The 27,282-nt window shown below is 37.5% G+C and overlaps 1 protein-coding gene across 9 annotated transcripts in view; it reads right to left on the reverse strand.

Moving 5' to 3' along the window:
- TENM2 (teneurin transmembrane protein 2) overlaps positions 1-27,282 on the reverse strand; it is a 616,658-nt gene that overhangs the window by 546,052 nt on the left and 43,324 nt on the right. For all 9 annotated transcript variants that reach the window (XM_021410395.1, XM_021410388.1, XM_021410399.1 and 6 more), the window contains exon 2: positions 9,241-9,361. The gene's annotated coding sequence lies outside the window, so the exon portion shown is untranslated. The remainder of the gene's footprint in view (positions 1-9,240; positions 9,362-27,282) is intronic.

Here is a 27,282-nt window from a genome sequence, read left to right on the forward strand (position 1 = left end):
TTAAAAATGGTAGCAGAATAGTAATCTTCTTTATTTTTTCCTTCTCTAATTCAAAAATTTTCTTGGTCCTTGGAGTAAAATTCAAGTGAAAGGCTTCATTTTCTTATTCTAGTTGTAATGTCTGACTGTAGTATGTGTACAAGCAGTAGGAAGGAACATTGCATCACCACTACCAAAGCAAACAAACAGTAAAACCAGCCACCTACACAAGACAAATACTGTGCAGAAGAGTATAAGAAAGCTATTGTGTGCCTTCCATATACAACTGCCCTGAAAAAAAAAAAAAGAAACAAAAGATATTAAAATGTATAGAAGGACCAATATAGCCACTCTTTTGATTACAAAAGGGAATTAACTTGGTGAAACACTAGCAGCCATTTAGTAAAATCATATTATTACTGATTACTTTCTTACACTTCACACGTTTGCAAGTGGATCTCAAAATTCAACCATGATTCCTCCAAGGATCGAGATGAGGTTGGCCATCATGTACAAAAGCCTTTTACCAGTCTGGCTACTGGCTGCATTTCTCCTTCTCAAACCATGACTGAATACCAATAGGTCTGCAAAACAGACTTGACTTGTGAAAAGCAAGGCAAAACTGGCATCACATTGTCAGTAACTAAGTTTTCTCCCCATATCACAGTGGATGCTTGACTACATAGAAATTCCTTTCGCAATAAGCTTATGCACCTATAGGACTCCTCCTTGTTACTATTATTACTCTTTTCTAGTTCAGCTCCGGTCAAGCTTAAGCCTTCCTGATTTTGCCTATCTGACCAAATTCTGTTTCTTCCCCAATGCTATTATACTAACCTCCAAGTCATAAACTAGTTCACACAATCTAGAGGTAAATTCCACATTTTGCATTGGTTTACAAGCATGTGCACAGGTCCATCCGCGCGAAGTCACCTCTAAATATCAGTCACTCAGGATTAAGGTAATAGCAAAGGTCCATCCCTCTCACTGCTGCAGAGTAAGTCTGCAGAATAAGGCTCCGATCCGTCAGTCATCTCTCAGTCCTTTCTAACTCTCCCTCTCCCTTACATGAGCCAATTGTGTGTGATTTAGGAATTCATGCCTGGTTTTACACACGGAAATTACAGATCAGGAAGCACTGTGGAAACAAAATAACACCTTTAAATTGATATCAAAATCTCCAAAAAGTAATTTGAGAAACATCATCACAAAGCTCATATCTACATTAATTCTATGTTTTGTATCCCACATTGACATACAAGAATATGTATTTGTAGGTCCATGCATATTTAGTCCTCTGTCTTCAAGGCAAACTCTGACAACCTCGTTTGAAGTTGCAAATTAATAAAACACTAGGTTCAAAAACTATCCACACGCTGAAACTAGGTATCTCCTAGATCAACTAGAAGCAGTCATGCTCACTCTCGTCTTTGTGGCAAAAAAAGATCACGCAATAAATGCAGCCTAAGAGCCGATGGATTACAGTTCACCTAACCAGCACAGGTTAAATAGATAGCTATATTTCAATTAAAAAAAGCCAACTGTTGCATGTCTTATTATCATAACAAAATATCCTGGCAACAATTAATCGCTACCCAATTCACAGAAATTGTTCCCATTATATCTGAAGCAGCTACTTTCTTTGAATGTAATGACTAAGAGAAAAGAAACAGATGTTTCTGTTGCTAAGGAGATTGAATAAAAAAATGAGATAAAGCAAATATTTAAAATGATTTTTTTTTTTAAAAAAAAAGGAACATTTGTTCCATTTGGATTTAACTACTTGCTTTATATCCAGCAGCGCAGTCAGCTCTCATACAACAAAACATCACTGTGCTTCTTTTTTTACATTGTGATTGTTCAACTGCAATATATTCTGCATATTTATTCTGGGATAACATAGCATAACAAATGAAGATGCCTACACACATACACTACTATATCCACGTCTTGAGCAGCAGCAGATGCTCCTTGTCAAAAGTGGGTATCTGCATAATAAACTAGACTTCTGCTAAAGTGAGGGAAACTGTCCATGCAATGGGTCACATTACAGTTATGATATAGCTAAAGATGCAATCTTTAAAAACAAAATCTTTCTAATATTATGTGAATTGTTTGAATGTATTCACATTATTATCGTTGATATCACATTGTACAAGCACAGAGCTTACTGCCAGAGGGTATAAAAAGCTGGGTCAGTATGAAGTAAAGCTGCTTGTACTGTACACATTTAAGTAAACACAACACACACTTAAGTAAAAGGTCAAGTAATGATGAAGGAGGAAGCGATCACTTTTGTAATTGCAAGTCAAAAAGCATTTTACTTATTTCCTAATCTTTTAAACAAATGAATAAATTGATACATTTTAAGCAAACAAAAACCTTCACTGTCTGAAATAAAAATTAAAAGCTAATGCCACACATTAAGAAAATAGAGTTCTAGAACTCCAGCATACACTGAAGATACCCTCTTTAGGATGTATACAAAACTGAAGCTTGACCACAATTATAATCACAGAAGGGTTCTCACTAGGATTACTTCACTACATCTGCAGCAGCGACCAGTAAACCCGTACCGAGATTCTGTACCCTACCTCCAAAGTAAACCCCTGAGAAAGTAGAACAAGACAAGCCTTAAAAGGCATCATCTGCCAGTAAAACAGATGCTCCTAAAATACACAGTCCTCAAAATATGAATCCTGTTCTATTGAGTTTATTATACCAAAAATACAGTTTCAAATTATTCTCCTGAAACCCATAGTTTGAAGGTTAGGTATACTTTGTGCTTTTTTATAGTCGAACAAGTAAGACAATGGTAGTCACGGTGTTTTCCCACTTCAAGTCACTGTAAATGTACTAACATTATGAGACATGTTTATGTAAATGACAGACCAGCATAAGGCACAGTGAAACAGAATAAGTAATTGCTTGAGGACAACCAGCAAACAATGACCTTCCCTGTATGCATCTTCAAATTTAAAAGAACAGAAGTGTGGAACAAAAAATTATTTGTGCAATGAATCATCTTTCCTCATGTACCTACTGGAATTGCAGCACAGCTACAGTGCAGCATAATCTTGTCATTCTCCAATGCCCTACTGACATGTTTTTCTACTGCATTATTAGCACCCTTGGAGGACTCCCTATTACTCAAAACTGATTTATTCTTGAAAGGTATCTTGCTCACTCTAATATCTCCTTTCCTGCAGTCAATAGCAGCCATCTCCAGGCTGACATCTGAGCCTGTTTTCAGGCTTATTGTAACTGATTCATGTCCCAGCTTCAGTGGCAAATATATATCTAGCTGTCAGATGGAGTACTGATGGTGGTAGCTCTTCCTGATACCAAAACGTCTGTAAGCATTGAACACTTTGATTTCTCACTGTGATGGCAGTTTAGCTCTATATATTTTCTTTCTAGAAAACCTGATTTCTGGAGCTCCTTTCCAAGGGGATATAGCTTGCCTACAAAAATTTAACTTGTAATTTGATTCCAGACAGATTCAGAACTGGGATGTGTTTTATAACAGACATTCAAAGCCTAATGAACCAGTTTAGACCTGCTACCTACTTCTATAAACACAAACAGCTCAAGGAAAAGCAAAAGCAAACTGTGGAAGAAAATTTCTGAGGAGAAGAAAATCTTATCTATGTGTATATATATGTATACGTATATATATGTATACATATATAGTTATATATAAATGCATACACACACTTAAGATTACATACATAATAAATACATATATATATTAAATACACAAAAGTTAACCGTTCATGAAGGCAAAGACACAGGCCTAGACTGGAATGAATGCAATGAAATGCAGCTTTATCAACTCATTCCTCACGTGTGTCCTCTATTCCACAAAAACACATTTATTAGACACCTACACAGCCACCCTACCACAAACTTTTTGACTAAAGTAATTACAGAGGTCTCCTTCCAGGAAAAGATGCTAACTGCAACCTTTTCCTTTTCATAAGCTAGCCCCAAAGTGGCTCAGTTCAGGATTGATCATCACACACGAAGGGTTACACCATTCTAAAGAATACAGAATTTCTTCTGAAAACACATTTTCCAGTAAGACTTAGAATCAGTTCCACAAAAATACAGAATTTCTGTACTGAAAATATAGCCCTGGTAAAGAAGAGACAAAACTGTAAACAAAGGACAAGAACACTCCAGCTAGCACTTTATACCTTCCCTCCCACCAGATGCTCGTAGCTTGTTGCACAGAGGAACTTCATTAAAAATCATCTGTGAAGAGCTGCAACTTCTCTTTGGCTCTCCAAGGACAGCCACAGAAGGTCATTTCTGAGTTTCTAGTGAAGATCCGTCCATTTCAGCTCCAGTTAAGAAGCAGTCAGATAGTTATTCTAGTATTTTCCTCAAGCTTGCATTCTAGGTTATCTTGAGTATCTACAGCATTTATCCACCCCAAACTTTCATATACAAAATCATATTACTACTGAAGCAAAAAGAAGAATTTTCTTTTGTACATTAGGACATATATGAAAATGTGCCCTTAGTTAGCTAAACCAAAGTTTCAAAGCTCACAGGCTTTTTGTAGTCTTTTTTATACAACAGCTCACATCCCACTGAAGTACATAAAAAATCTGAAAATTGTAAACCTTCATGGAACAGAATGCAGATACTTCTATTAGAATCTGTATTTAACTCCAAAGAGTATCCTTATAAAATACTGAATACTATCAGCAGCTACTTAACAACGCTCAACTCTGTATGTTACACAGTAATCAATCAAAAATCTACAATTTCAAACACCTAGTTATCATTCCTGGTACATTCTTATTTGACATTTACTTATAACTTTGAATTTTATACAGTTACTTCTTCCCATTACAACCTTTTCAGTCTACATACTCCTATCTACAGTCCACTAAAATATTTTAAGATAAGGTAATCCCCCTATCTTTTTTTTTTTTTAATATCTAACAAAAACATTCCAGACCTACTGTTTTGCTTCAGTTATTCCCATCTTCCATTTGACAGAGGCCTGAATTTATCCAAAATAAGATCCCATTTCTCATATATGCATATGCCATTTGAGAAATGGTAATACTTCATATATTTTCTCAAATAAAATACTGTGCCTTACTAAATGCTGCTAACTAAAGTTCTCTCCTAACAAGTATTTATGCAGTGCTAAGGCCAGTGTGTGGGCTTATGTCCTGGTAACTTTAAAGCTACACCTAAAACTAAACAGGCTAAACCCCATTAGCATCCCACTTAAACTTCATACCAAAGTCAGAAATGGAAGAAAACAGTATCTCTTTCTCCTCAGAATATGTTTTGCTAAAACAAATAATTGGCAATCTGACTGCCTTAAAACTTGGGTAACATCTTAAGTCTGCTTCTGTAATCATGATTCATATTACGATTCATTTTAATTGAATATATAACCTTGTTCTTCCACCATGCTGAACTACTGCTAATAATTAAAGGATACATCCATTTTATTTATTTAAATAAAAATTAAAACAAACCAACCAACAACAACGAAACATCACTCTCCCAGTACATTGCTTCTTATTAGGGATGCAAACCTTAGTCTGGGAGTTGGGGGATCAGCAATGGGAAAATAATGCTGAAACAATGCTGATTACAGGTTAGTTTATAGTTTAGTTTAAATAACTTTTATGCTTACACAGGATGGAATTGGATGGAATTTTCTCTTTGCTGCCAGAAGAGTTACACAGGAAAAAGATCAATAATAGAAGTTACACTGGTTTTGTGGTTCTATTTTTAAGTGCAAATATTTTATTTATCAAGTTGCAATTGTGAGTTTGTTGCTTTGGAAATAAAAGACAGCGCTACCCAAAAACATAAGTATAAAAAAATATTTCAATTGTTTTTTTTAAGGGAAGGGTAAGAGTATATCTTGTTTATAAAACTAGATATTAAGAGAATATAAGCTTTTTCTCCTCCAGATCTATTATCTCCTATTTCAGCAAAATGATCTTCTATCTTTAGAAGACATAAAGAAGTGCTTTAATACAATCTCATAAAATACCTAACTGAAGATAAGACGTAAACTGGGAGCGCAGGCATCTTAGTAACTAAGATTGTATTAAAAGAAATAACATCAATGATCCCATGCAAAACTATGTGAAAATTCTCACTACAAAAATTCTTACAACTAAATTTGATGTAAGTGAAGCTGGGGGCTGCCCTGGGCTGTGCTATGGGCTGGTTTTGCTCTGGTTCATGTTTCTCCCCTTTTTCCTCATGAGTCTGAAAATTAAACCATCAGGCAAAGAAGCAATCCAAGAACACTAGAGATGAGAACCAGCTCTCATAGAAGGTACCTGTTAATGACTGGCCATTCCTGTTCCAAGATACAACAGTATGTGCCATTGGCAGAGGAAGACCTGGAATTTGACAGAAACCATGCAACCAAGACTGATCTCTAGGCTCAAAAAAGAGCACTGCTACTAGTGATGGTTGCCGTCACTTCGAAGACCCACAGACTGTTCACACCATTTTTTATACTTTGCTTCCCTTTAAAAATCACAGGAAACTAACAAATTGAACATGGTAAGGAGAGGCATGTACGTTTGACAGTAAAAAGAGGGCTACTGCAGTAATTTTCTCAAATATTTTTGGTTCTTCATACCACTGTGTGTTTACAGTAAGTTTTTAACCCACACAGAATATGCCATTAGTGGCAACCCTAAGAGCCCTAGGCTCTCTAGACATAGGACTGAGAAAAGGCACTGAAGAAGGCAGTGGTAGATATGTTGTTTTCTTCCCACTACCACAGAAGGGAATTTACAGTTTAAATGCATCAAGCTAAAGCAGGGTTTTCATCAAAAAGTTAAACTTTTTTTCTTTAAAATAGTTGCTTTCTAAAGGCTTTGATCCACCACAACAGAATGACAGCAGTCTTTGTTGAATAAAATAAATACAACAAAAGACACACATTAAAAAAAACCTCCACAAATTTAGCAAACATGCAGATACATTTATAACACAGTAATGGCCCCTGAATAACACAGAAGATATTGGAGGACACAATTGAGGGAAATGAGTGTCGAGATTTGGTTGTGAACTGATGGCAAGTCTTTGTCATTTGTATAAAGAAGAATGCTGGGAAGCTGGACAAAACACAAAAGGGAGGTAACTGAGAAGTTACAGTGCTTCCTTGGCAAACCAGCAAATCCACGGGAACACAAATTTAATGAGGTAAATGAAGAAGGGACAGTACTGGTTCACAGTGCAAGTCCAAAGCAGAGCCTAAAAAGAGGCTAAAAACCAGAGATGACACCAACAGCGAGACAGAGCCAAGGAATCATTCCCAACCTGAAACTATCACTTAAGGAAAATTTATTACACCATATAAAGGTAGAATATCTCCCAAACCACAGGGACATGGAAATAAAGCCCCAAACCTGCTGAAGTAACATGCTGTGCAATATACTCATGGTAGTGACATTTTCCCCCATCCTGAGGCCCTAAGATCGGTTCTCTAACCTGGAGGAATTGGTAGAATACCTCTTAATCAACTGTTTCACCAAAAGAATATTCAACCCCTCACAACCATCGTAAGATCACTGTTTGAGCGCTTATCTCAACTGAAACAAAACCCCCAGAGCCACAAGTTCATTTAAAAATGACATCAGGGGATTTTGAGATTGAGAGTTTTGAAATTATCACAGAGGACCTAATTCTGAGGAACTACTTCTGCAACCTTTTCCTCATGAACTCTAGTTGAGATAGAGAGCTTCTGGACCAACATTCTTCAGTGCCTACTACGTTGCTCTCTAAGAATTTAATATGAGGAGAAATTGTTCTTGAATTATTTGAAGATGGGCTATGAAGATACTTTAAAACAAATATATGAACTTTTACATTGAGTATAGAGATACATTTATAATAGTAAACAAAGATTTGGGGGTATTACCTATTTATTTTTTCTAATACAGCATTGACAGAAAACTGCCAAGAAATTCAGGCTTGTTAAAAAAGGAAAAATGGAAAAGTTCAAAATAGGTTTTGTTTTTTTCTAACTCTCACTATATTTTCTTTCTTATTTGTAATCACATAGTGAAACATTTCTGTTTTTCTCATTTTAGTTTTCTTTTAGAACATTTTAATTCAAAGATAAAGGCTCTTAGATTAAGTCACTTCATAAGTAGGTAGCACACACCTTAATAGTGTAAAAATTGAAGAAATGGAGACACAGTCAGAAAATAACCTTTTAGATGAAAAATATGATAATAAACTGACTTATTGCAAAAAAAGTAAAAAAAAATGTGTTAACTTGTTCAGTGTGGTGAAAGAATTTGCTTGGAATTTTGTGCTTGACATCTAAAAATATTTTTTCTGTGCTTTGAAAGAAACATGATAGAATTAAAAATGTTATTAAACAGACTACAACTAAAAGGTTTGTTTTACAAGGGTCTCAACTAAACAAGCAGTTTCTTAAATAATATTGCTGCTGAATTTAATGGCTTAAGAATTGTTAGGTGTATAACAAAAAAATAAAATGAGAGAATAGACTCAAAATTTATTTATTTATTTTAAAGGCAGCTTTACCTTTTTATGGGAATCAAACAACTGAAGGTACTTCTTTTTCTCTTGGGGCTACCCTAAGCAAGATAGCCTTCTTTCTCTGCAGGACACATTGGGATAGTTTGTTACTGTGTGTAATTACATGAATTCCCAGAGCATATGTACAGCATAATTAAATTACAGGGTGACTAGTGAATATTGTGTCCAATAGTTGCAGACACCACAAAAGAAGAGAGAACTTGAAAGGCCCTTCTCTTTTTTAATATTTTCCTTTCACAACATTTTTAACAGGATATGCAGACTTAAAACTTCATTATATACATTAAGTCATAAAAATACAATTGTTGCTGTTGTGTTAAGAAACTGAATAAAGTGCCCACTCAAAAGAAGAAAAAATATTTTGATGCTAGGAACAATGAACTCCTAATATCTTCATTTGATCCTGATTTGTCAGGATGGACAAGTCCTGCAAATGAAAGTCTAAGTAGGTTCAAAAAAGATGCATTTCTCTTTCTGAAGCATTCTCAAGCAATTCAGCTGGGCTGGAAAAGACTGAAGTAGATTCTGTAAAGGAAAGTGCTGGGACAAATTGCTTCCTCTACAAAAACACTTTCCTGCAGAGATCTAGAAAGGTATTTTTCAAGCATAGATGGAAGCACTTTGGTCAATAATATGAACACATCTCAGCACAAAACAACACACAAAATTGAAGTTATGACTACTCACTGAAAGGGGTGATCGGCAATGCTCTCTGTTCTGCTGTTTTGCAGTCGTTCTGGGTGATGTCTACAGCTCAGCGGGTGAGAGAGACTTCCTAATCCACTTGACAATGAAAAGCAAAAAGAATCTGTCAAGGAAAGAAGAAAAAAGTATAATTTCCAGAAAAATGAACTGTTTAACACTAGACATAAGCAAAGACTTGAAAAGTATTTTGGTACTCTCACAGCTTTTGAATGCCAAAAAGAGTATCACTATCTAGCCATGCTAGGATGTCAAAATTCATCTTCTAGAAACATCTTCTCCTTATGACTCTCCCTCCTGCCTGCCTCAAACCTAGGCAGACACCCACACCATGAGTTTGCTTAGTCATTTTACTTACACACTACTTAAACTAACAGATGTGAATTGACCGTGTCCTCCCTACTCAATTCCCAAAGAAAAAGCACGATAACCCTGGTAGTAACCCTTAAAACTTAGATCAATACATTTTTTCCTCCAGATATCTTGACTGTGAAAAGTTTAATATGAAGTAATCTTAGATGTCACGACTCAACAGCCCACTTGTTGCTTCCCCTGGCAATTCATGCTTTTCTTTTTCAGTCAGCAATCCCTTACACTGCCTGCTGGTTCCCACATTTTCTTCAGAACCTTCAATATCCTCAAAAGTGTTTTTGGAAAAGAGAAATTACCCAGAACGTCCCGAGCTTCAGCAATGTGTCAATGACATTATCCAGTTAGAGCCACAACTACCAGAAAGATTACATAGATAAACAGGTTTTACCCTTCATTACAAAACCAGGCAACAAGACCCAAAGAAGAACTTCTTCAATGGAGAACCAATTGGTCATGCAGAATAGTAAATTTAAATAGCTGATATCTACCCACTGAAAAAAAATAAAATCCCCACTGGCTGGAGATGGAAACAGACAAGCAAACCATCAACACTAAAGTCAAATATTTCACAAATATATACAAAACATACAAAGACAAGCTATTCCTTCTGACTGACATGTATGAAATTTTCTTCTAACACTGAGAGTACTTAACACTGCGAGTATTTAACACTGCTAGCTTACCTACAGCTTTCAGTGAATTTAAATTAATGGCACTTGTTTTTGATTAAAAAAGAAGCTTGATGTACCAGCACTACTTATCTGCTGAGGTCTATCTCCCAGGAAATGAATAGGCATAACTGTACTTTGGGCCAACAGCTTTCCATAAACCATCAATTATTTAAATAAGACAAAGAATTCAATACACATTGTACATTAGTATCATGTAAAATCTTTAAGGCCAGAATCACGGCACAAGATCTTCCAAGAATACGAATCAATGTGAAGCAAACAGTGCTTTTAATTTGCAAATGCAAAAGCTGAAATATGGATAACCTCACTAATTAGGGCTTGGAAGGCAGTCTTTACATCCATAATCTCCTTATTTTCACTAGTATGCTTACTTTTCTTTGTGCAGTCTCATGAACCTATGCCTCAATGCAAATTACCCTGCTGTTACGTACCTACTGCTCTGGTAATTCTGCACTACTCAGAGTTATTTGCTTATAATTGCTAATTCGTTTATACCTTCCTTCTTCGAGTATCACTATTTCAGTGACTGAAGACTTTGGAAACATTCATAAGAACAGCAGTAGGTTACACTGAGATGCAAACACTGATAATTTGCACACATGCAAAAAAAGTACCTTGCAAGTGCTAAAATCCTCCTTCCTTAAGATTTACGCAAAAACTGCCAACCAAACGTGTGTTATCTTCTAACCCTCATGAAAGAGGGCACTATACGGGCTTTCAAAGCCTGTTACGAGGAGGTGCTGACCATCAGCAAGGCATGCAGCTATGTTACCCGCAGCGAGGCCGGCAGCACATGGCTGCAGGAAGCCCCAGCCAGGCCTCGGTCTTTCAGGAAGAGGACAAGTGAGAAACATTTGCGTCCATCTAACAACAGGTGCCAAGAAACACAACACTGCAAAACAAGTAACAAAGTTAGAACGGATGGAGCTGTTAATTTCAAACTTCTCCCACTGTAATACTATGGCTAAATCTTGTGGGGAAAAAAGGTATTATACATACACTAGTATTAAAAAAGTACTGAAATTAAGTTTATGAAAGAGTGATTTTGCTGGCGGCCGTTCTCTGTAACTGTACTGGGGGCCTGTGCGCAGGTGCTGGTAGCAGAACCTGCAGGGCCTCTGTGAGAGGAGGCCGGGGCTGCCCATGCTGGATGCGGACGGCTCCAGAATGTTTCGGTTGGCTCTATTTACACTGTGGCACATAGAAATATTTATCCAGCTTCATACATTTCTCTGTCATATATATTTCAGCTAATACCAATAGTGCTAGTTCTCACAGTAACAATCCACCTCATAAGAGCGGACAGAGGGTTAACTAAAGAGTTTTTGAATTTTTCTGAGTGTAATTGCCATAGGCTGCAAGACCTGATGATCCTTACAGAATAACCCAGCAGTACTATTGAGATGGTATCAATAAGCAATCAGACAATTTTCTGAGAGTATTCTGGCACACTTTATACTGTCACTCTTCTTACCCTTGTTTATGATTAATTAATGAGCTGTATTTCTAAGATGCAGGTTATAGATTAAGCATGCAGTAATGATAGAAAGAGAAGATGGTGGCTGCAAGAACGTAAAAGGTAACTGCAAATTCTACACAAGGTGTATTTGGTCGGTACAGACTTCGTGTTGTAGCACTGTATTTATGTCAGTCACTAGACCACTTAGCGCAGATTCTCACCTGCCAAGCATCACCAAGCACTTGCCTGCTCCTCTGGACACTGCAGGCCCACACCAGCTGCTCCCTGCCTCCCACTGCTGTGCCTCAGTGCTACTGGCTCCATCCACACAGCACCTGGGCACCGACTGTTCCCACAACAGGATGGCACGTGGAACGGAAAGATTGCAGACTGTGCCTACTACCACTGTGTGATCAATTTTCACAGCATTTAGTACTATGCAGCACTTTGCATGCTACAGAACAGCTCTAGGTGCCTTCAGACATAGTTGAGAATGATAAACATTTTTATAAATTAAAGTACCCAGAAACTAAGGAACAAGTGTGTATTTACTGCATACACCACAGCCTGTTTACTGCAGCATTTGTGCTCCTGCCATCGGCTGGCAATGCCTCCCTCTGGAGAGGCAGCCCGGGCAGGGCCTGGTTTGCTCTGCAGATGCACTGAACCCGACCAAGCTGAAGATCAGAACAGTCTGCTTTCTTTTGTCTCTCTTCCTCACAGTTGTAGGTTTTACCTACAACTATATTGTTTAATGTCATTCAGTGCATTTCCACAGAAACGCATATTTCCACAGACAGTGCTGGGGGGCAGGTCAGGAATGCCCTGACCAGCCTTCAATGACCAATCCTTCAGACTGCAGAGCAAGGCCACTTGCGTGTAACATTACCCTCATCCTGAATCCTTTACTCCACTTCACTCCAGCAGCAAAAAAAACAACAAAAAAAAACATTACCAACAACTTTGCAAGTCTAATTCATTCCTAGAAAGCATCTGCTCAAAAAACTGAATAAAGCGTCATGAGGAAGAAGATTGTATCATCATCCAACTTCACCCAGAGGCCAGGACAAATTCAAGTTATGGATTTTGCCCACACTTTGAGTCCCTTAATATTCATCCGGCTTTTTGTTCTTTTTTGGCAACTCGCATAATTACTTCTAAGTTTCAACAAAGACAGATCAATGCCTGCAGAGTCTACTAATAACTAAAAATGTCACACAATATTTACAAAATGTATAATCTAGAACTTCTGTGTCAATATACCTTCAATGTACAGGGCAAACTTTATAAACCATAGGCAGTGTCACCATCCTTAAGAAAGGTATACAAACACATGCTTTATTAATTACCAAACGTTCAAACAAATGAAACAGTAACTAGAATTTGTAATACATTTGATACTTAACAAAAACGCTAGTTACTCAAAGCAATATTGATCAAAACCTCATGCAACTGATATGTAATAAAACTTTCAAGACACGCTTTTCCTCATCCTGATATCAACATGTATAACAGAACCAGGAGTATAAGTTTTTATCCCCAGCTTAAAAGAAAAAAAATATGATTTCTTCTTCCTACTAGCCAGCCAAAGATATGAGATACTGTGGTGAATTAGTAAATGAAAATTAACTGACTTTTCTGCTAATTAATAATCATAAAAATAAATGAGCTTTTAAGAGCTGTGAAATTATAAACAGAAGTTTTTCAATATATTAGAGCTGTAGAACAAAAAAATTAAAATTAAAAAGAAATTATGGATTTATCAAGTACATAAGTTCTGTTCCACTTCGTAATTGACATTCATACAGACTTCTACTGAAATAAACAATAAATCCTTTTTTTTCTTCCAAATAGTAGACAACAGTTTAAATCTTAAAGAGAAATACTGACCAAAGTCAGTAAGAATGGGAACCCAGTACTAGACACTTACAGAAAAGATCATGGCAAAAACCTAATAGTACACTGCTCACAAGAGGCAGTGAATGAAAACCACATCTGAATCACAGCAGAATACAAAACATAATACACCAGAGAGGGAGCTTTGCTCACATCTTCAGAGATACAGCAACCTTACTCCAAGTAAAAAGAAAAGCAATAAAAAGGAAAAGAAAAAAAAAAATACCAGCCTCCACGATGTGACTGCTGAAACACGTATCTGGAAGAGCATGGAGGAAGAATGCAGAAGCTGAAGTAAAGCGCTGTGGCTGCCCCAAATACCAAGAAGGCCATCATTCCACAAATAAATTAAAAATGCTAAATGGAAGTAACACTAAATGTTGGTGCTTAACAAGCAGCAGCTGTAGTACCATCACTGCAGGAAGAAGCCTCTTCTAGCATATGGATCAGGAGAACTGACAGTAGTAAAGGAAAATTATGCTCAGTGAAAAAAAAATAAATTCACCACTACTGCTTGCCGTATTATCCATGGTCTACATCTAGTTACAAAACGGTGGCTGAGGTAGATCACAGCCCTCTGGATTACAAATCTCTAACACTCTGACCTGTTCCAAGGTATAAGAAGAAGATTGAACTCTACAAGAGAAGAACCTGAAAGTAAAACACCCAGAAACTCAAGAGTAGAAATTACTAAACAAAGACCAGAAGAAATATAAACATGTTTATGTATAAATACAGCTATAGATATATACAAAATTCTCTTTACAGGAATGTGCAAGTGTAAGAAACCACCAGGGAGAACTGTGTTTGCATCAGGTACTGATGCAGTGTGTGTCAGGATTGCCCGTATCTGTGTAAAAAAAAACAATACAGTTGATATTTAGGGGTATTATTATTATTATTATTATTTTAAGTTGCTCAACTCAGCAAAACGTTAACTAGCATCACAGAAAGCCACACCATAGTAGAGTACAGACTACAAGACAAACCTGAGAAAATAGTGCAACATCCAAACTCATGCACAAGAAAGGCAACAAACAGCACTCACCGAATTAGGGAGTCAGTGAAACGATACAAACAGCCGAGCAGGTAACAACCGCAGCAAATGAATCAGGAGCTGCACTTGTAAGCATGAAAATAAAGATAGGACTATCTACCAACACTTTACACTGAGAGTTTCCAATTACAAAGAATAAAATGTGGAAAAGAATAAAACTTACAGTAAAAACACTAAAATATTAACAGCTTTCAATACAACTGCAAAGCTTGAGAGATGTGCATTGTGGTAACAGGAATAAAGCACCTAAAAACAGTTACTAGAAGAAAATCGGAACGCATCAGGGGAGGGAAATTGGAAAGAGGAGAGGTGGATAACGCTGTCAGTCATAGCACTGCTCACCTAAGGATGGAAGGGCCCGAGGTGAGCAGAAAGTGAAGGCGACGTCAGCAGGGGAAGGAGATGCCTCTCTCAGCCACGTAGTGCTGCTGGAGCAGCAGCTGGCACACAGTTATGGCTGGTCAGCACCTGACACAGATCTGCAGCCTTAGCACACTGCATCCATGAAATTCCTTGCGCTTGTTGCTAACACAGAGGCATCCCATGTAGCCTCACATTTGGAAGCATTCTTGTGGTGGGGCAAAGGATTCAAAGCAGCCATTCAAAGCACCATCACCAGACTGCTGGGAGTGTAATGAGTGACAGCTGATCTGGATATGGGCAAAATCTTAAAATAAATGAAGAACTACTCCAATAGTGTTTTATGAAATATGTATAGTAATGGCAATCCCAAGCCCTGTGTGCGTGGATGGGAGTTATTATTTACATGTATAGTCATATAACTGGTATATTCTCTCTTAATAAAGAGATGAATAAAGTAATTCAGGATGTGTGTCTGAAAGACATACACAAATATTTGTATTTAGTTCTTTTTTTTTTTTTTTCAGAGGGATTGACATAAACACACACCTCTCTACATAAGAACTGCTGAAGGCATGGGCATTGGAAATCCTCAGAAAGAACACCTCTGGATTACCTTGTCTTATACAGCCACAGCAAGAGGAATACACAATCCACAGTATACTCAGATCAGAAGAGAGACAGCCTTGAGCACCTGCTGGATGCTGATAAGCGCTTCCCTCCCCAAGCCACAGGGCTGCACCTCCTTGTCGCCCAGCAATACCGGTAATCACAATGCAGCATGTAATGCACCCAGTGCATCTCCCTCTCCTCACACTGCTTCAAACCTCTCAGAGGAAAGGAGACCAGAGGAAGCTGAAGGGTCTGTTATCCTGACCTTCCTGTCTTTCTTAGCATAAGAGCCAGGGGAGAGCAAGCAGAAATAGGAGCCTCCTTCAAAGCAAGCTTCACCACCACTGCTGTCCTTCATCCCCATGTCCTTAAGAAAGGTGTTCGTTTATCTTTACATAACAAATAAACATTTTCAGGAGGATGCTGAGGAGGCCATAAGTTTACCAGGACTTAAGCAAACACAAGAAAGATTTACAGCAGCAAACCCAACAGTGGCTGAGACCACATCCAGCTCAGGTAGTCCTGGAGGCTGGAAGTCTGGGAAAGAATAAGTAGAGTTTCAAATATGATTGCCTCTTTTACTGTCCCCAGGTGTCCACTTACAGATATCCATCTGAACCAGTACTGCCTACATTCCATTTCTTCCTTCCAGTGTCTTTCCACCTCTAGGCAAACAGGAATGGCTTACTTTTGTTGATACCTACTAGCATTTGCGGTAAGGGCTTTTACATTTGCAAACAAAGACAAGAGGATATACTTTCACTCTTCCTAGACTGTTAGTGCAATCCCAGGATATTAAGTATGTGCATCAAACTATGTATTTTGCTATTTATTTAGACCCACAATATGGTATGACTTAGAGACAGCGCATTAAGACATGCTACTCCCCTTCAGCAAACAGCACATTCCATAGAAAACACAGACAGTTCATAGGTGCTTTTTGTCCCTTCATGATTTTATTAGACCCTATTGATTCAGTTACAGAACACAGATGTACTCTTTTATAAGGTGTCACAAGCACCGTACAATTTCAAGAACCATCTTCAAGAATGTGTAAATACGTTCTCTACTGTACACAACATCACTCACCTGTTAACGGCAATGGCTGCTGAAAAGCAGAACAGAACTATGATATGATTTGTTGTATCATGTGCATTAACTGCACTTTCCTCTTTGTATCATTACAAAGTATGGATAATTAGAGTGAATTTTCTCATTTACATTTATCTGCTCTTAAAATATCTCAAAATATCTAAATAGTCCGAATCTTCATTTTATACTTCTTCCGAATGTGAGCTGCATTTTCTAAAAAAAAATTATTGTAAATAAATTAGATAAATAATTTAATTTTAAAAAATTAAGTTTACAATTTCTAAGTATAGCACTGCTCTAATAAAATAGTGACATAAAACCACATGGTTGGTTAATCTGTGACACAAAATAAAAGGCCAACTGAGTGGCAAGCCAGAACTGTCATCTAGAATTAGGGCATACAACCCTAACGTGATTTGAAATTCAGATTTATATTAGGCCTCATTAGGCAGTTTAGAGAAATTCATAAATCTTTTTATGGGGTCATTTTTTTCCTAATTACCTCTACAGAATGATGTACATAAATAAAGAAATTAAAATACCATATTTCTAAATGATTAAATATTTTAATAATTCATTTCTTTTTCCAAGTCCTAAAATCTCTCTGCTGTGAAACTGGACAAGGCAAAAGCCGTCACGGTTTCATAAGGAAACCAAAATAATAATAAGAGTCTAGTATATCTGTTGAGTGTTGCTTCCACAATAATTTCAAAGCGCATAGTACCAAATACTCAAAGTTGCCAACTGCCTTTCAGGTAGGGGTTATATTTATTGTTTAACTTTACAAGTTGTAGTTTAAGGACAGATTTATTTATTTTATGTAAGTTCTATTTCAGTTTATTTCTTCAAGTCCTTGCCTTCTACAATACCTGTCAACCCCTCAACTCCGTAGCTTAGGGCTTAAGCTGAGACCTGGATACAACACAGCAGTAAAACATGCATACCTGTAAAATGCTTATGGCTTACCAGTAGACGCTCATTAATGACAGTAATTTAATTTGTTCATTAATTCCAAAGAGCCACACATACATTCTTTGCCAACCTAAGACTTGCTGACAGTGGTTCATTCATAAATAATTATGAATAATATTTTTCTGCTTAATATTTTTTATGATAACTATTAAGGTCCAAAAATCTCAGATTTTTTTTTTTTTTGTATGAATTTACTGAGATAAAATTATTTTTTTTAATACACCTTTGGGAAAGTAATGCATAGCCTTTACATTCACCAAGAGATTTGGTGTTGTGAGGCTAAGCAGAATGCCATCTTAACAACCACCGTGTAATTCTTCTGCTCCTGGACGTTTTTATTGCCAGTGCTCTGCACTGAGCAAATTCAACAATTTTAAAACTTGCAGACATTTTCATTAGATACATATTGATAAAAAATACTGCGCATGCTTTCAGTTCACAAAATGCAGAAAAGACTCAATGGAACAGAAGAGCTTAATGGCCTCAACTAAAAGCAAAGGCATTTGGATATTGAACACAGGATAGCACCCTAAGTGAGCATAAATACACTTAGATAGGATTTTCAAGTATTAAAAGCTAAGACAGTGAATCTATAAATAGTCACTGATAAAAGTAGAGCTTAAAAGGACACTGATTGCTCCTTGCTTCACTAACTTTTAAACAATAATAGGCAAGAAATTCGAACAGCTTCCCCTTTATGATGAAAACAGTAACCTTAGATGTCTGTACATACGTGGGCAGGTCAACTTAAACCATAATTAGTATCTAGATTCCAGGATACTGAATTTCAAATGACCTTTTGAAAAATACTTGGTTTACAGAGAAATACTATGAGCCGCAGCTACTTGTTCAGTTATTCAAAACTTGTACTGCTGATGTCAAAAGATATGATCTACAAAGCCATATAAACACAGCGGCCAACTATCTGTAATGCAATAATAAAGATACCAGCATCGTATATAGCTATGGCTAACAAATTCTGTCTGGTTTTAAGTCTTCTAAATATTTTCCAAATGTTTTCTACTTTATCACACTACTTGTAAAGACAGTAGGAAGAAGAGCAGCAGCTTAGCCAAAACAAACTGGTCTGACTAAGACCAATCACTGGAGCAAGGAGGAGAGAATAAAGAAACATTTCATATCTACTGATCCGTTTCTACCAAATTTAACGGAGTTGTCATCTTGAAGATAAGAAATCCCTCTGAGCTCTGAGAAGAAAATCCACCCGATGGTAAAATAAAAAGCTAAGAGCTCCTTGCTGACTGCCAGCCTGCAACCGTGTCACCCAGGGTGAGGCAGAAGTGCTGCTGGTGGTTATGAGGGGCAGAAGAACACAAGGAATGGTAAGAAGGTATAAGGGATAGAGGAAAATGAAAACTGAAGTTATAGGGGAAACGGGATGAGGGGAAGGTCATAGAGAATATTAGCAGAGAGAAACAGGCAATCTTTCTGCTGAAAGGATCAGGGAAGAAGGGCAGAAATTTGCATGCGGTGAAACTTCACTAGTCCCACTAATCACAGAACAATTTGTTCACAAGAAAGTATTTTGGTTTGTTTGTTGTTTGCCTTACAAAGATGAACAGGTAACTTAATATATTCCATGTGTGGAGTAACAGAGGAACAGCCAATACTGAGAGCGCTCTGCTCAGGCTCAATTTATAAATGGAAAAGTGATTTTGCATTCAACAGGAAGGATAAAAATGGTACCCTGCTGTTCACAGCGGGAGACAGAATTTAAATATCCTGTAATATAATTTGGTACATCACCACATATCAGGCTTGACTTTCCTAATTTACACTAGTAAGTTCTTACACAAGAATCAATCTTTTCATTTCAAGGCAATGACTTCTGATTTATGCCAGGGCAAATGGAAGAGCATGAGACCATTCCTATCCTAATAACATTTGCCATCTGCTGTTAAACACATTAATAGCAGATAAAATCATATGGTGGTATTACAAGATAATATCAGCATCGCATTGAGAGGGGAAACAGTACAATTTAGTGTTAAGTCATTTACACCATCATTCAGTTGCTTTTTAATTAGAAGAATAAATCAAATCGCAACTAAAAAGAAATAAGAAGCATCCTCTTTGGGGAAAAAGTTTTAAATGGACAGCTTTAAAATAAGCAAATTACATTCATTCTAGATGGTGTAAGGTCATAACACAAAAGCATAATTTCTTTCAATAAATTCATACCTTAAACTACATTGAGAACATTTTTTCTTCCTCTAACTCCCAATTTTTTCCTTGGTGAAATGGTGTTTGGCCACAGATACACCGTTTATAGAAGATGATGCCAGCAAAACACCAATCACACTGCAAATAGCACTTGACTGAATGATTTTCATTAATATTTTTCAAAAGAAGTCCTCTTATTTTTAACAAAGATATCTTGTCTAAATGGGCTCAGACCACAGCCTTCAGGACCATTCTCATTTTCAAGCTGAAGTGCCATCTGCTGGCCCCACTGTTACCGTTAAGGACATGATTCCAGATGCCTTTACTCATATATTTTGTATGTTCTGGGTTTTTTTTAAACATGAATCTTCACTAGAAGAGGGGATACATACTACAAAGATGCATAATTTAATCGCTGGAAATTATTTTTCTTTCATTATATCTTGTGTCCTTTTCTGGTAGTCATTAAAGTTTCTATTAAAAATGAGGTTGTCCATTGCACAGGTAATATACCTTTCATCTTTAATTTATCATTTTTTCAGTATTTATCACAAGATATTTTACAACACTTGGATCCCTGCCATGAGGAGCTCCTAATATAACTACATACAGACTTGTAGATGCACATTAAGGAACAGAAAGTGATAAATAGGTGCAGTTTATGTCAACACGATCTGAATAAGAAAAACTGTAATGGAGATTTAAACTTCCCACTAGGAATTGAAACTTCGTTGGCATTATTCTGTGGATAGGTGACAGGCAGATCAATGAATAAGAAAATACCACAATAGGTGGAGCAGCACTAAGGAACACCAAGAAAGGAGGTATCTACAGACACAAAATAAAGGTACAGGGACATTATATAGAGACTGCTCAAGAGGTTCAGTGTGGAGATTCAAGAAGAGAGATCATAGAAAATCAATTGGTGAAGTGAAGTAAATCAATAAGCAGCTACAACCTTCCCCTACTCCATATTACACAATGTAGCTACTAAAGGCTTTATGCTGCTTCTGGTTGCTGCAGCATTCAGAATAAGAGAGTGGCTGAACAGAAATATACAGGGAAAAAATGTTAGAATAGGTTTTAGAGAAGGAAGTGTTCTGGATCACTGGAGAAAAGGATAAAGAATAAAATAGTGACCTCTGAAATGCAGACCTAAGATGCAGCTGGAAAGAGAAATTACACATCATTAGAAGCAAGGGGAAAAAAGAACAAATCAATAAATAAAGACTTTCAATTTAGCTAAATTAGATTTCAGCCCTGAACTTAACTAGGACTATGAAGTCTGTTTCCTCCACATCATTTCTCTGGTCAAGAGATGCATGGGTCATCCTTAATTTCTCCCGAATCTTCTCTGAATCTACAGATGCCTACAGACTGGAGCTCTGCTTTCCTTGATTCTCTTAAGCTTTGCAGCCGTCTGTTTCTCTAGAATCTCAGCAGCAGTACCAGGAGATCCATTTATCTTTGGGTAAGGAGGACAGTTCCAGCCAAAGAGCATTACTTATTTGAAGTGGCAACAACCTCCCGAGAGATACCCACCCAAACCTGAGGAAGAGCAGGTTACCTCCACGCTGCTCCATCCTTTCCCACTCTTAACTTGCTATCTAGAACCTTCTTGAGGAAAACAGCAAGGAGAAGACAGTTATTCTTTCCCTTAAACTTACACATCCAAAAAGTACATTTTTTTCAGGGTGGAGTGTTCCTCCAGTACAGAAGAACAACAGTCTGTGGCAGAAAGATGGATTAGTAATGCTAAGAAATGTATTTAAAACTTGAAATTGGTCAGAGGCTGCCCCTATAAATCTTTCATTTTGTTCCCATTAGCATTAGTTAGGCTTCTATAATAAAACAAATACGATTCTTCAAAGGGCAGGTGTAAAAAATCAGTTTTCATACATGCCAACTGGAAGAATTGATGAAGGATATTAAGTGTTAAGACGAATCCAGATCACTACATCTTTGGCTCCATTGCATGAAATGTAATGCCATCAATTAAAGGGAGGGGAAAAAAATAAAAAAATCAGATAATATATTTATCCAAAATATAGCCAGCAATACTCAGTCATGTGCCACTAGTTGCAAGTCTTCATGAACAGAAGCTTACTGTAACATCTCTGATGTTACAGCATGATAAATCCATTTTTTCCCCCTAGTGTAGCCCCAAAGTTAACTAGAATTATGGAGTCAGCCATAAAAATAAGGTCAAACTTATATCTATGTAGCAAAAATGACCTTGAAATGATTGAAAGATGAACAGGTGCCATTTTTTTTTTGCTCCATTTAGACAGACGTGTAAAAATACTTTTTATTTCTATTTTTCTAGCAATAGGTGGCACTCTCAAATACCACTTTTGTAAGTGCCTATCTCGTACCATATCGTTCTATATTCAAGTGGGACACACGCAAGTTCTTTTCCTTTCTGCTTCCTCTAAACAGAACAGAAAATACATCTGGCACTTGTTTTGTTTTAAACTGCAGTAATGCTCAAATACATTTTTACAACAGCTAGAAACTCGAGAGCAGTATGCTGTTATTGAAGACTACGCTATTTCAGATAAACGGCAAGCAGATAAACGTGCTACCTGCTCCAGCAATCTGAATGACAACATTAATATAAAAATCACAGACTTAAAGTAGGTATTGTCTCAGCACTTTCAGCTGCCTTTTTAGTGACCTGTTAAAATACATAATCATTACTATTCTTTGCTGTTTTTCCCAGATTTGTACCGTTACTAAACAACGTGTACTCTCGGCTTGCTAAATAAGCACTTTGCTGCTCCCCCTTCAACCTGTTGGCTGCCTTTCTCTTTCCTCCGATCTCCCTGGCTCTGCTCTCTGTGCGAGGCACTCTGAGTGCTGCCGCCTGTTCTTCGCCCACTAGTGGGATGCTGGCTCTGCAGTTCTAATTTCAGGAAGATGCTGAGCAGCTGCAACAAGCAGAATCCTGAGCTCCATACGAACAAGGAAGATCACGCACGTAATGCTGTTTTTGAGATTTACCACTTCTCCAGTGTAATTTTTGAAGTCCCAACTCCAATATAACACGCTTATCACCTAAGCTGTTTATATAAGGGATATTCTTATAGGAAAGAAAAGTACACCAGACTAAGTCCCTTTTGGATTTAAATTTCTTTTGTTTCAAAGTAAAATGCTCTGGAAGCCTGGAAACAACTTCTGTTTGTCTCAAAGCAAAGAAGGAATTAAACACCAAAGCTCTTTTCTTAAATCTTTTGGTTATTACGGCATAAGCATTAAATCAGCCTCAAAATTACTACATGCCATTAGGCTACCTTTTACTCTTTCTCCACAGATCAGCCACATCCCCGTAATTTCTCAGCACTTCCTAATGCAAAGCATGCTCAGACTCCACTGACAGTGCACCAACATGACACGCTTCACTTCTCATTGTCCACTGTCCTCAGCCATTCATTATCTTCACTGCTCTTCCTACAGGATAATGATACACTTGGCCTCTGCCTGTGACTAACACATTTTGCTACAGGGCCTCTTTTAATTGAAACACCTAGTATATACTCCTGTTTTGGAGCAACAGCCAAACACTTAGCAGGGAACTTGTTTGCTCCCCCAGTTGGTAAAGGGCAAAAATTAAATATATTTTTAAGCGAGGAGCATGCAGCCAAGTCATACAGCTCCTCCCCTGTACCAAACTGGGGGGAATCCTCCCCGCAATCTTAGGAACACCACTCCACCTTCTGCTGTGCTGAATGATGCCACTAACAAGAAACCCCCCAACTATCAGCAGTTTAAATAATAATGAAACACAAAAGAAACTGCTACAAAGTTTCTTTACCTTTTAGAAAGCTGCTTTCTGTCTTGGCACCTGTATCACGATTTCAATTATAAAATAACCAGACCGGATTCTTTTAACCACAGAATGATTTAAAGTTGAGTGCAGCCAAAGCCAGCAATCAGCTCACAACTACAGCAGATGTTTCCCCAGCTGAACTCACTCAGTCTAATTCTCTTACCAGCGACAACAACCTGGACATCTAAAACTCAGAATCTGAAAGTTCCTAAGTGATAAGAAATTACTACTAGAAAAGCTATCAGGCATGAACCTGTCACATATTTAAATGAGATGACAGCTTTTAATTAAAAATAATCCCCCCCCCCCCCCCAAAAAAAAAAAAAAAAAGGACAGTCGATTTGTTGGGAAAGGCTTCATGAGAAAGAAAGAGTCTGAACCACAGGAAAACTTGGTTCTTTCCACTCCAGTTGCACAAAGCAAAACAATCCATCAAGGCACGTCACTGCCTGGCCAACAGATTACAGTAATGGCCCATTGGCGCAGAGAAAAAAACAACAGCCTCATACAATAACTGGACAAGCTGGACAGAAATAGTTATTTTTAATATATAATTAACCACACAAATGTTTGTTTCACTGAATTCTCAGTTACATTATCCACGTTAACAATAAATGCACCAGTAAATACTCTTACCATTAGAGCTCCAATTCATGTTTTCACATCACTATTATGTATATATTTAATGTGCATCTTTGCAACGTATTCCAACTCATTTGTTTGCCACAGCCCCAGACACCGAGAGTACTTCATTTAGGGCAGAAATAAAACAACCATGGCACAGGAATAGAAAAACAGGGAAAGCGACCGCAGCACCCAGGATGCAGCTGCTTAAAGGACTCCAGTGCCTGAGCCTCCATCTACAGGACGGCAATACTGGTCTGCAGCAGGTAGCCCTAGACAGTGGTCAGTTGCAACTCTCAGCTCAGAAAGCTAGAACAGGCTCATTCTGACCCAGGAATAAAGACCAGTGTTGATCCACAGAAGAAACATACACCAAACAGCAAAGCCTGTGGTAGAGCAATGACAGCCACTTGGCTTCCAGCTGTACCATCTACAAGCTTGTGAGCCTGGACGTTTCACCTCCAGCAACCACCACAGCCAACACAATATAACGCACCTATGGCTTGCTTGACCAATACTTCTAAGTACTGACTGCTTCTGATGGCTAGCAGGTAGGTTGCCTAGCAGTTGTACACACATGCTTGTTTGAAGTCAGGAAATGTCCTGGGTGCCTCAGGCTCTTGGAATACTCTCCTCAGAGTGGTCCTCAATCCTGTAGCAGTAAGAGGTACCCCATCTTCTACCCACTGCCTCTTAGTGCTGTTCCAAGTTACAAGGCGCAGTCACTCAAAACTGAGAACGCAATATCTTGAAGTGGTACAGTTTCATATACTATGAAGAGCACTGAGGCTAAGATTGAAATTGCAGAATTCTGCTGTGCAAGAGAAGAACTGTTACAGGAGATAAAAAAAAGGCGTACTCCACAATAATTTTTAAACTGTAGTCATGTTTCATACAGAAGATGAGCATGTAGTGCTGTACATCTCCTGAATGATTGCATTTGTTTGTACAGATTGTCAAGATGTAACTACTAAGGGTAGTAAATGTTGCACATCTCATTGCTACAAAGCCAGGTAATCCTGATACCTGCTTCTCAAGAACCAGTAAGCTAAAACAGACACACATTATCTTCATTTAACATTAAAATGAAATTATATTTATGAAAGTTTGGGTTATTCCAATTTGCTGTGAAAGACAACAAGAGAAGCCTGCATAAGCAATAGCCTTTTAGAGGACTTCTGAAAATAAGCTACTAGTAAATCTTCCCTGCATGCAGAACAATATTAAATTTCAGCTCTGCCTCTAGCATAATTAAGTACCCACAACAGCATAAAACCTTCATTAAATTATGGTGTTTGGAGTGAAATGTAAATTTGTCTTCAGATATGAGGTTGATATTTCAACCCCTTCACAGTCTGAATATCATTATGAGGAGAGGGGGACAAAAAGCCACCAAGTCAGCAAAACAGTGACCGAGCACTCCTCTGGATACCACACAATTAGAAAAAACCTCAATTAAATGTCCTCTGTCAATCTCCCCCTCCCCTGAAAAGAAGAAAGAAAATATACTGATAAAAAGCTAAGGATGCTTTTTAACCTATGCCTCACTAGGAAGCACAATTACTTCATAGCTTCTTATGACATTCACATGGAAGCTATTTTTGTTCCATCAACAACCACCCTCTTGATGGGAAGCAGAAACAAAACAAAGATGCTCCTCCCGAAACAGAAATGCAGCAGAAACTTGATGATGCCCCACTCATGGTCTCCAGACTTGGTCACCACTGGCAGGGCAGCAGACCGGCTGCTGACAGCTGGGACCTGCTTACACCTTAGTTGCTAAGTGAGCGTGACTCCACAGAATGCAGCACGAGACCTGAAGCACTGTATGATTTTCTTTCGAATGAACAAGATGAATTCCTTTTTGATAACAGCCAGTCAAAAAAAAAAAAAAAAAAGGCTGGTTTTTATCTTCATCTAGAAATAAATGGATAACCATGGCACTGGATCAGGCTTGCACTGAAACTGTCCTTATTTTTAGATAACATTTTTTAAATAATCTATCATTTCCACATATGCCTCCTGTCTGCTGGGCAAAACACAGAAAACGCCTGATGAATGCTTTTTTTTTTTTTTTTTGGAAGATCAAGTGCTGAAAGGAGGCATCAACAATGGCATCTAAGCATATACGTGGGAGAAGAGCAGGAACAAGAGAGTAAAGGCCCTTACTTATCTTCCTATTTTGAGAGCTTTACAAATTTCATCATGCTTGAAAAATGAGATACTAAAATGATTTTTCAGTATTCTACAGCTTTTCAAAACATATTACAATTGAAAACGTGCTTCTGGAATACACTTAATTGAGTCTGTTTTTCATACAAAACACTTCCATTAAATATTTGTATTTGTGTCTATATTATAGAAAGGGCACTCAAACTACATTAATTATGCTTTCTTTTAAAACAGAAATAACATCAAACTTACAAATACAATAATAGTTTGTTAAAAAAAGGCAATTTATCACATCTTCCAGAATACCAAACAGACCATTTTCACTCAAAATATTCAGAAGTCTTGCACTTTCGCTCAGTTTCAATGGCCAGAAACTGATCTCATGTATTTTTTGCAGTCCGTAAAAAAAAAATTCAGCAACGTTTTTATTTCAGATTTTCTCCTACGGTATGCTTGCATGTGTGCATGTCCAATGTGCAGGTGTGTCATAATGAAACACTTCAAAAAGCTTAATGTAAGCATTATTGAAAATAATTACCATATCAATTTTAGAATGTTATGATTCCATATATTATAGGAGCCTAGAAAGTTAAGAATATCTATGAATCTATTTTGTCATTTCAGCTACTTATAATATAATTTCCAACACAATTAGTAGTTTCCTGGTTTCTCTACATATTTGGTGTTTGAAGCCTCAAAAGACAGT

The sequence above is a fragment of the Numida meleagris genome, chromosome 12 (genome assembly GCF_002078875.1).
Source record: "Numida meleagris isolate 19003 breed g44 Domestic line chromosome 12, NumMel1.0, whole genome shotgun sequence".
Taxonomy (NCBI): Eukaryota; Metazoa; Chordata; class Aves; order Galliformes; family Numididae; genus Numida; species Numida meleagris.